A 10,073-nucleotide genomic window follows, 5' to 3' on the forward strand; every position below is an offset into this window, starting at 1 on the left:
AAAACTTCGGTAAAATTCATACGTTCACACTGTTCGAGGTGTCACTAAAAGCTGAAATTTTACTACTAATCCTCGGCAAATTTTGATGCGTTACAACTTGGTCGGGCTTCTCGCTAATTTTCCTGCAGTGCTTCGTAGGAATGTTGGCATTGTTTTCTAAAGCATAAAAAATTATCACACGTGCGAGACCTTAAACCACAGCGATGGCTTGGTGACAGGACACCGACTTGTGGCGCCAGTGCGTGGGTTTTATATTGCACTGTGACCAATCCCGGTCCACTGATCCTTCCCCACTTCTATGAAAAGCGGCATACTCCGTATTTGCATGAAGTAACGCCAAAAAATATTTGACAAACAATTATGCACAATGTATTACCATGTGTTACAAGCAGAGTTGCCGACTTGAAGTTTCTGGCTAAGAGCGGATTGCAAGCTCAAGATTTCGGCATATAGATTCCTTGAAGATGGTCCCCGCACCTACTATCCCCAAGAGAATTTATTCTTCGAAGTAGCACCCGTATTAGCCGAGCATGCCTTGTACGCCCAAGGCTCCACCTTATGTGGGATTTATTCTTGCGCTAATAGGAGGTACGTCTTCAAATGAACGCAGCATCCGCATGCATCCTTTCACTCAAACTATTCCACGTTTTAATGTGTGGCATAACCTAATTCTGCAGCAGTCCTCAGCTGCTAAGCAGTTGCGTATCAGCGGAGCGTACTTTGTGTGCCAAACCCTACATTTCATGCGAGCTTTCTGCTCACCCTAAAATCCCGTACGTCGTCGACCAATCTTGTGCGAAAGCGGCATACGCATGCGTTCTTTCACTAGAAAGTTTGTACCTGTAAATGTTTAGGGTCCCTAAAGAGGGCAACACTCCTTGGCTTCCACGTCCGAGCTCATGGTTAGGGTTCGTGTAAATTATATTAGGTCGAATAGGCGGTGGCGCAGAAAGCTTGCCACGCGCAAGATCGGAGGAGCAGCTGCGCGATTGGCTGTGGCACAGAGACCTGTAGTCTCATAAGCAGACATAAAAAAGCAATACGCACCTTTTCACATCCGCACCCGCGTTGAAGCTATATGGGGCGCAAAAGGCATGCGTATACTTCACTCGCACCAGGTCGCTCATGGGGCAAAATTACTGCCTCCGCTCTACTAATGCACGGAGTAGCCGAGGGCGCAGTGGTCTTTCATTCACGCCACGGGGACGTAGCAATCTCCTGGGGGCCAAATTCCATGTCGCGCACTGCTGTCGCGATGACGTGTCGAATTGTATATTCAACCCCTAATTAGAACAACTTAAATTATCTTGAGATCCTCGAGCTCTTCTAGAAAGAGCGATGGCGTGGGGGCACCCAGCATCGCCGATACGCAAAGAAGCGGGCATACCAACTCGACCTATGTTTTTATCGCCACATATGTACAGCATTATGTTGCCGTAGCATGGAGCTTAGTCTGTGTTTTTCCTTTGTCTGTATTTATAAATCTGCATTATGTACTTAAAAAAATGTTATTAATGTCAACCAGCCTCAGAGAACCAATTTTTTCACTATGGAAGCTTTTGCTGCAATAAGTGCTTCTGAGTAGGCTCAAAGTTGTGTAAGGATTGGTTCAATCCCCTCAAGGCGCATATAATTTTAAGTTATAAACTTTGGCGGTGTCCTAGAAGCAAATGTCATCCAGTGCTACGGAAAGACGATCCATCCACCTAAAGAACGGCCAAACATGAGCTCCTACTCCGGCTACTTTATTTACACAGAGATCGCGAAATGAAACAGCAATTCAGGTACAATGAGCCATAAGCTTTATTTAACCGGTCAAAACCATGCTGGCCTGCAACTGCACATTACAGTAGTTTTATTGCGTCCACAAATTCACAGCTTCTCCTAAAGAAGCACAGTCTTCATTCCAGATAGGCGCTGCAGCACCTAGGTAAACCAGCTCATTATGGTTGGTAGCCAGCTGCTGGGCACCATGCTTATAGCCTGTGAGATCCAATCTTTGGGTATCATGCCGATCACCTTCGTGATCGCAGGGTTTGATCCCACGTAGCTGATTATTTCCTGAATAATGGTTGCTGCGTCGTCAGCGAGATCAGGCCGCTCGCTCTCAGTGGGATCTTCGGTGCTCTGGCCGATCACACCTGCGCATTTTAAAAGACATTTTGTAGTGTATTTCGAACGAATCCCGTACTATTATTCGCGAATACCCGGAGAGAACATGCCACAAAGAAGTGAACTTTCTTGTAATATACCACCCAATAAGATTGTTACGTTTCCTTAGGAGTATATCTGCGTTCCTAGAAAAGTTTTGTTACCTTATTGATAGCCCCCTACGGCTGCTGCACTCGCCTACATTCCGCAAATCTTCCATTAGCAGATAATAACGTTCCAATGCTGTTTTCACACCGATACACGTTTGACAAGCCTGTTAACATACCGGTAGAACATGGGGTCCAGGTGTCAGTGACCGCAAGGCTGTATGCGGCCCCAGGCACTGCCCGGTGGGTCTTCCTGTGGCGTAAACTCTTTTGTCTTTAAAAATGTCAAATGAGTGGCTGCCAGCAGACTGTTAGCCATATCACCAAGGCACAGGCCTTCCATTGACATTTCCATAAGCGATCGTTATTTCTCTACCGAAGGCACTTCTTGCTTCACCCCGTCTACCTATTTTCAAGCCTTATCACCCCACAAAATATTTAGTCTTCGGAAACTTCCATCCTGCTTATAGCGAGTGGTCCAAAACCCCGGATATTAAAAGACGCGGGGAAGCGAGATCACAAAGCGTGAGCACAGATCCCCAAATATTTCACAGAACAGTTGTTGGTGGCCCGCCTAGCGGCCACATAGCTTGGATTCCCAAAAAAAGCAAGGACGTTGCGAGCAGAGTTCTTCAGTATATACCAGGGGCGGTATTCTCGTAACTGTCCCTTTCGAAAACGTCCCTTTTGCGTCCCTTTCATCCGTACTTCCGGTTAAGCACTGGGCCTTTTATTCAAATAGTGTAACTGTTCTCGCAAACGCATTTTAAAGAACTGAAACCGTATCAGAGTATCTTTTATGTGTTCATTGTTCCGGGAGCGAACCGCGACGAAAAACCGTCTGCTCCAAATCGTCTGTTCCGAGTAGCCACGGCTCGTAGCTCCGCCGTGCTTGCAGGGCGTCACATCCGGGTGTTCGCTTTTAGCCAATCAGGGCTCGCTCAAAAGGGACACTTTTTAAAGGGACACAAAAGGGACAAAACACGGGAATACCGCCCCAGGTGCGAAACTCCGCTTCAGAATCCTGGCCGAGCGTGCCCCCCTCCTCCATTGAACCAGAGGGGCAAGTGCACTGGCGCGCTCCTAGAAAAAAAAACTGAGCTAACTTTGATAAAGTATTACTTAATCACAATTTTTTGTGTAATAAAGTTTGATTCCTATTTACAAGACAATAATTACGTAAACTGTCTATATGTTTCTATGTTTTTTTTTCTCTTTATGACTTACAGCAGCAGCTTCCAGCGTTTGAACACTACAAAAAATTGTGATTAAGTAATACTTTATCGAAGTTAGTTAAGTTTTTGTTCCAGTCGCCAGCAGTTGAATACTACTTTCACTTTCCGCCGACAGACGATAGGCTATACTCGGTGACAACTTAAGAACGGCACCGGAAGTTGCTGCTGTGCCTTATCACCGTAGCCGGATGTTTCCTCGCGTGGCGCAAGTAAGGCGTTACTAGGAATATTTTGAACGTGACGTGAGCCGTTCCCGTGATTTTTTTCCCTAATATGCGTATAAACGACTCCAGTGACGACAAACAAACTGCGTGAGACAAGGCAGACAATATCACGCATTCATAGCAAACCCCTTTCAAAACGCGCCCGCACGGACGTCACGGGTCCGGCGCCTTAGCGGAGTGATACACTACATGAGGTGGTGCCGTTCTTGAGTTGTAACCGAGTATAGTCAACTTGTCCCGTGCTTGCCCCAGCGCAGGGGGAGGGAGGGGGGAGAACCGAATACTGGCTTTTGATACATGGGGCCTGTGGACAGTTTCAAAACTGGTATATATCCAGTAACCTGGATTGCGAGGGCAACGGCTAATCTAAAACTGCTGTTGTTACGTCCAAATTTTGGAATTCTTGCTCCACGTAGAATATAACCTTTCTCGAGCATTCCATGGCCGCCTACAGCACGAGAGGCCATGTCACCGGAAAGAAGTACGTGTGGCCATCCCGAAACACACTGCAGAATAATACGTTATAAGAGAGAAACAACGGGACATATTAGGAGTGTAGCCCGCCACGTAAGGACTAAAGGGCGACAACGTATCTTCCGGGCATCCGGCAGGAAAGGCTGCACACACTCTCAATCATCCCACACAGCAGGTTAGCGTACGTTTCCCAGGATCATTTGTACAACGGCCATGAACTCTATACCTTAATACAACTACAAAAATCGATAAGACTCGTCAGAATAGACAATGATAAATGACGGTGCAGCACCTCTCAGCTTCTGTGTTTGCGTCTCGATAAACATTGAATGCTCTTTGTTCTATTATCTCTAGGAAGCTTGCCCAACTCACTCAACTAGCATCAGGAGAAGCATGACAGAACTCTTCTGCATGACACTAAAACAAATTTGCGACCATTTGAGAACACTTGTCTGTTTGACAAAAAAAAATTCATGAACAAGAAAAGCTTACACCCGGCTGACAATCTCACGTACTGGGTGGCTATATTCAAACTCGCGTAAAGTATCGGCAGAGGCTTGGTAAAGTGTTTTGACTGCATTGTTTCTTGTTTTGGCATGAAAGTTTCGAAATTTTCTTGAAAATATTTGCTATCTTTCTTGAAGAAACTGTAATTTGCAGGTCGTTGACTGCTACTACACAACAAAGCGTCATTTCGGGAGCGCTACGGCTTGCTTGTTCTCAATGTTCAAACTCATTCACAATCAATTTTGTGAAAAATGAAGCCGTAGCTCTCCCAGATTTTTATTTTGTTCATGTGGTCGGTAACATGGAAAAACAGTTTCGCCATTTAACCCCACCAATCGTTTTTTTGACGAACAACCGACTACAACCATTCGTAAAGCAATGCATTTTGTATCCTTTAGAAGATTCGCAGTCACTCCTGCGTCCCGCACACATCTAACCTTCTGACCATCAAAGACATATGCGCATCCCAGTATGCACTGTTGTAGCGACGCATTTTCTGCGCCTTTCGCTTTCTTACCTTAAAGTACCGGGAAAATTCACATGAAACATTTACGGTACTGCAATTTTACCCACCAGTGTTATTGGTATCGTTACTAGTTTCTTGCATGGGTAAGTGAATTTTACCTTGACAACCACAAGCTCTTTTATTGCTCTTACGGATGCTCCTTGATCTTGTCTTATAGTTTTGGAGTTTGAAAATATGTATTGCTGTGTGGTTTTACGTTAGTTTGTTTCTGACCCTCCACTAATTCTCGGTATACAGTCGTGTCTGACACTTTCAACCTTTCGCTTTCCCAAATGCAATTCTTTCATTTTTGCGTCGCTGACCTCGTTACGTTTCTTTTCTAGAGCTATTACAGGTTCTGAAAAGACATTGGGTTGCCCGTTAGTAGAAAAAAGCTATTCCTGTCATCGTCTTGCCCCACACAGTCCGAAAAATCGGTTACTTTATTTCACTAGTTTTGTCCTCGCTTTGCAGACATGAAGCATAAGTGTATTCGTCCTCAATATGGAACCATGCCCTTAGGTCTTGCATCCCACCTAAACATCGTAAATCAAGGTTGATCCGTTGGAGTTTAAGTGAAAATTTACTGAAGAATATATGTACGTACACTGTTGGTGTAAAGTGATTGTACCGTTCTGTTTCACCATTCGATCTTTTTATGGTACATTTCAAATTCTGCATTCCCAGCAGACTGAATTTGTAACCTTGCGGTTAACTCTACCTTAAAATTCAATGACTTCGCCCCTTCAGAGATTTTGCCTTACTATTTATAATTTTATCAGCTTTTGCTATTCTAAGGGTTAGCTTTCTTAAATTATATCTTCCTTCCCTACCACTTACCAATTACTTAATTCTCTGCAGTTACACTTAGTCCTGTACAGCCTTAACCGTCAAAGAGGGTGACTCCGGATAAATTATTTCTTTAGGCAAATTTAACCAATGCCTTGAAAATGACGTGGCCACCTAAAGGCTGCACTTGAACTTGTGGATTTGCTGCAACCACAATCATACACTAGGAATAAAACAAAAAATGCGGCCTTTCTTTGGTAAAAACGCTATAAATATGGTCAAATAGATAGTACCACCCCGAACCTACTTTATCCTTTAGAATCTTTTGTTAAACAACTTCACCTAATCTGGACTACGTGAGCTTCCCAAAGTGTAGCCATATAGAAGTTGATTCATCTGTCTTACGTTTTCGGATACCTTTGTTTTTCAAATAAATATCGCGATGTTCTTGTTCGCGACATTGTTATCCCCCAAAAATTGTCATGGTACCCCAAAAAGGCTCTAAACGCGAATTTAGATTTTCTTGCGTTCCTGCAATGCGAAAATGTGTTCTGCTGCCTTTCCGTCCTGTCGGCTAGCTTCAACGGTGATAAAAACGTTAACAGTCAGGACAGAAAACAATTTTGGACACTTGCTAATTCCATTTACCAAAATAATAAGGTTGAAGCAACTCTCTCGTAAAGCTCTGACGTACCGCATAGGAGCCAAGCAAATGCAAGAAAGAAAACTCCAGTCTTGAAGTCCATGTTTTCCTCTGCGAAAACAAAAATTGCAATACAATTTGAGCAACAGCGATAGACTACAAAGACAAAAAAACCATGGTGCCACAAAGGGAGCGCATATACACTGCATATACTGTGGCAAGAGCACTAAAAACGCGAAAAAAGAAAGGCTGTTTCATGGCCGATACAATGTACTAGTTGCTGTTCCATTTGAGGGCTAGTTACTAGCACTAAATTTGCTATCATTTCTATCATTACGGCTTTGTTTTCTTCACGAAACTGTTCTCACGCACTACACTTCGATATTTTACATTATTAGTTATTTTACCAATACCTATTTACGTGTTAAGACATTTTGCCTCTATATTGAGTTTGACAAAAGTTTGGACGTATTCATGTTCATTTTTGCAACAGTAATTGTTTTCTCTTCTAAAACAGGTACATTTCAATACGACGAGGGGGCGGGTTCGATTCCCGGCCGCGGCGGCCACTTTTCTGATTGAGGCGAAAAGCAAAAACAGCCGAGTGTAAGAGATTTCGGTGCACGTAAAGATCCCCAGGCGTTAAAAATTATTTGGGCATCCTCCACTACGCCGCGCCTCATCACCTGCGTTGAGTGGATGCGTTAAACACTAGAATCAATCAATATATTTCAATGGGCAATAATATTGTCTCAGTTCATTTTTCCGTAGCTTACTTTCTCCCCAATATTGAAGCGTCAAATGATATCCGATCATTGAGAATCCCGTCTGTGCGTTAAGCGCGATCGCTTTCATAGCACCAACCGACCAATTCCTAAACACAAAAACAATACAGAACAATAGCCGGGCTGCACGGGACGAGTGCGTATTTTGGCCTGGCTTCAAGTACCCCCCCCCCCCCCCCGTGCACTCACATTCATCTTAACTTTTCTGAATCTTCATCCAAGGTATCCCACCACAAACTGCCTCGTCTGTTGCTACTACAACGTGCCAATGGTAGCGTCCGCACAAGCATATCCTGTGTGGGAGTATGGAAGCTGTTAACCAACTTGTGTAGTAAAACCAAACTCCACGATTTACCTGTTAGGTAAATCAAGCTGTACCAAGACCAATTGGCTATTCCACGCCTATTTTTTTTTTATTGCAAAAGTTTCTTTATTTAAGCTATTTGGGTTATCTTAAAGCCATATTTATCCTGTAACGAAAACTTAGTTCGATGCAGGCGAAACGTTTGCTTCAACTAGTGAGACAGTGCATTCAATATAGCGATCACAAAAAATCGCACATCCCGTTCGAGACGTAAATTGAAGCTAACTTTTGGTTTGTTGTTCAAACTTGTAAAATTGACTTTTTGTAAACTTCCGGTAAATGCACTAATTTCAATGACCGCGGAAACACATTACTTCTTCCGAATCTTTACTTTTCTTCATCATTATTTCATTTCAAAACTTGCATAATCTTGGTTCTCGTACCAATTTAAGTCCCGTCGAGCATTGCAAGGAAGCCCTACATGATGTTTTCAGGTACAACTCCCCTAAAAGAACCCTAAATATTTTCATCTGTGAGCTTCTTGCGCTGCTCAAGCGTCTGCTTTTATTTTTCCGAGCAACCACGAGCCTCAATGAAATTAAGGCGTTGTTTCCGCAACGCAGCTTGTTACGAACGCTTCAGTTTATTCTCTCCGCTCTTTGCCGCTATTACAAGTCTCGAAGAGTAGCCATTAGCAGATTGCGACGACTCCTTGCTTGATTGATACTTCACTGCGCCGTGAAGCCAATATATGAAATATACTTTCTGTTTCGATTGGCGAGCTTAAAGTTGTTAGTTTCAAGTCATTTTATAACCAGTGTTTGATGTTTTGGCTATTCATCAACGTTCGTGTTTGTAACCAATGACATTTCAATAGCCATTTGGCGGAACACGCCATCGGCAGCTTGACACTTACCTGAGTGCCAAAAAAGTCCAATCAGCTTGCAGGACTCACGCTGTTTCTGGATGAAGACTTGTGGAATAGATGTGAAGGCGATATTTTTTGTCGGTGCAGCCTCTACTTAACATCCTTTTATAGCTCAGATGCCTACCAAAATGGCAAAGAAATAAAGAAAGATGCTTTCACAGAGAGCTTTGAACTTCCTTTGGACTGTATATAAAACATGATGTCGTCAGGGGAAGCCTGATCACAGGTTAGCACAAACATCCCGTGAAGAGGAAATGCTGGCGCCTCCTGTCCTAAGCCCGGCTTAGGCAAAAACAAGAGAAAATGGATTAAAAACAGACATAAGCAATTATCTTTCATTGAACCGCAATCCGGACGATAAGGTCTGGAACGATGGCACTGGAACTAAAAGGAAACGACGCACATCCTGTGCACTGGAAGCGCATGTCATGGCCACCTGTGGCAATTGAGTATGAACAAGTTTCTCCAATTTTTACGCTGCAAAAATACCGTAGGCACATTATGTTACTCGGCAACAGCATTGTGTAGAAGTAAAAACTTTCTTCAAGAAATGGACACCACTAGCAGAATGGGGACACACTAGTGCATAACATTTTTGCTCGACATTTGTTGGTTGCAAAAGAGGCTAAATAAAGCAATTCCTGTAACTTAAAACCTTAATTTCTCAGTTCTGAAAATATCCATACGACCTAAAATTTTGTAACCCTTTTAGTATTTCCAGAGCACGCAGGCTTCGTCGGACCTAATGCGTAATAATAACCGGCAGTTCATTGAAGAAATGTTTTCTTGGGAGAATTTAGTTCGCGACCAGATACGTTCCTGTGGCCTGTAGTTACAGTAATGGCTTGACGACCTAGAGTTTGCTTCTTGCTCCCGCCCGTGGCTTTTGCTTCACTGTGAATCATGGTTGTAAACTCTGCTTTTGTCGCCTGTATGAAAACGAAAAAAGTGTCTGCTGCGCTTTACCATATATAACACGAATGATACTGGACAAAGCTTTATGCATCCCGTAGGATCCCAAGTACCAAAAAACTATGCCTACTGGAATCCCCGCACATACAGTGGATCCACCTTTCTGTATATCGTCTTCTAGAAGACGTGCAGCGTCACCGTTAAAAGGCAATAGTTTTCAGAGAATTTATGTCAGCGGAATCCACAGGGTGCGCACAAGCCTTATGGTCCTACAATCTGTATTATCGCCTTGAAAGGACGGAATTCCGCACATTCTATACGTCAAATCCCGGGCTGACTGACCAGGATTGACGTATACGTTGCGTTGGCAGGACCACTCGCGTTATCCAGACCGGCCGTTCGTAACTCAGTTGCCAACTTCGGGTGTCCGATTTACGCCTATCTCGATACGTCTTGCTATTCACCAAGTTTAGCAACACGCTTCCCGAATTCTTAGGGATATGAAAAAC

General features: G+C 43.6%; 1 long non-coding RNA gene across 1 annotated transcript; it reads right to left on the reverse strand.

Moving 5' to 3' along the window:
• Nucleotides 1-1,785: 1,785 nt before the first annotated feature.
• On the reverse strand, nt 1,786-9,794 carry LOC144144970 (uncharacterized). Its single transcript, XR_013317389.1, has 3 exons — nt 8,641-9,794; nt 6,687-6,746; nt 1,786-2,141 (listed from the first exon to the last, which is right to left on the reverse strand). It is a non-coding gene; the product is annotated as an uncharacterized LOC144144970 (long non-coding RNA).
• Nucleotides 9,795-10,073: the final 279 nt, after the last annotated feature.

This window comes from Haemaphysalis longicornis, unplaced genomic scaffold, assembly GCF_048455015.1.
Source record: "Haemaphysalis longicornis isolate Haplotype H1 unplaced genomic scaffold, Haemaphysalis longicornis Haplotype H1 scaffold_7, whole genome shotgun sequence".
NCBI lineage: Eukaryota > Metazoa > Arthropoda > Arachnida > Ixodida > Ixodidae > Haemaphysalis > Haemaphysalis longicornis.